At 43.7% G+C, this 1144-nt stretch overlaps 1 protein-coding gene across 9 annotated transcripts in view; it reads left to right on the top strand.

Moving 5' to 3' along the window:
- The window catches only part of cbfa2t3 (CBFA2/RUNX1 partner transcriptional co-repressor 3), a 41732-nt gene that overhangs the window by 4354 nt on the left and 36234 nt on the right, over positions 1 to 1144 (top strand). The gene's annotated exons all lie outside the window — the stretch shown is intronic.

Here is a 1144-nt window from a genome sequence, read left to right as displayed (position 1 = left end):
TGTGTGTGTGTGTGTGTGTGTGTGTGTGTGTGTGTGTGTGTGTGTGTGTGTGTGTGTGTGTGTGTGTGTGAAAGAGAGAGAGAGAGAGCAGTAGAGCAGTTATCCTCTTTATTTCCTCAGTACCAGCTTTGTGGTTTCTATGAGGAACAGATGTTCACAACTTGATACAGCGCCTCATCCCCCTCTACTCACTATCTCCAGTGCCAGCACCACCAACTGTCTGCTTCCACACAAACACACGCACACACATATTGTCTCTTGGGAAACACAGACATACTTAGCACTGACTTTTTCATGCGAACGTATGGGACGCGTTCACCTGCCTGCAGACATTTTACTGGCTGTTGTCCGTCCCCCCTCGCCTCGCTCAGGCTGCATATCCTGCTCTTGAGTCAACACTTGATTTGATCAGATGTCATTTCCTCTTTTGTAAGTTTGCACTTCTCTTGGTCAGATATGACCACGTGTACACATAGCCTAGCACTCTGGTTAAAGAAAACTTCATGCCAGCGTGTAAGTCCTCTGAAGCCATATTTGGTTGTAACACTATGAATGAAACACATCCCTGCGATACTCGTGCCAAATTTCACCATCTGAAATGCAGAATTTAACCAAAGCACATAGAGTGGGTAATTAATCAGCTTCATTGCATATGCTGGAGCATCTACAGTAATGCCGTAATAGATAGTACTCTTATTAGTTGAAGATGACAATACTGGAAATGAAGTACTTGGTCCAAGAGCATGGATTGAATTTACGATTCCCATCATGCCTGGATGATTCAAACAGGCGATACTTTCCTGCTTGATTGCAAACAAAATGTCAGGGGGTCTATGGGTGCAATTTGTAAAAGCAGCATTCTGCCGTGTGTGCTTGAGTGGGTGGGTCAATGATCCGTTACACCACGCCATATTACAGGAAGACTCTCTCTTTCATAATATGATGGAGCAGCTGGAGGACCTGCACACATTTAAGATGCTGGAATACAAAGTGAGAGATAAACATCCTGTTAAGTGCTTTATCAAAGAAAATAGAGTTTAAAGTACACGAGTCATATTCACAAACGATGCATGTGACTCAGAGGAGAGGAGGCTCGGTATGATTCTAATCGTTTCTATCAAACAGCATAACTCGGTGCAGTTAA

This window comes from Haplochromis burtoni, unplaced genomic scaffold (assembly GCF_018398535.1).
Source record: "Haplochromis burtoni strain Fernald_Lab_line unplaced genomic scaffold, NCSU_Asbu1 Contig_59, whole genome shotgun sequence".
Lineage (NCBI taxonomy): Eukaryota > Metazoa > Chordata > Actinopteri > Cichliformes > Cichlidae > Haplochromis > Haplochromis burtoni.
This window is presented reverse-complemented; position numbering and strand designations above follow the sequence as displayed.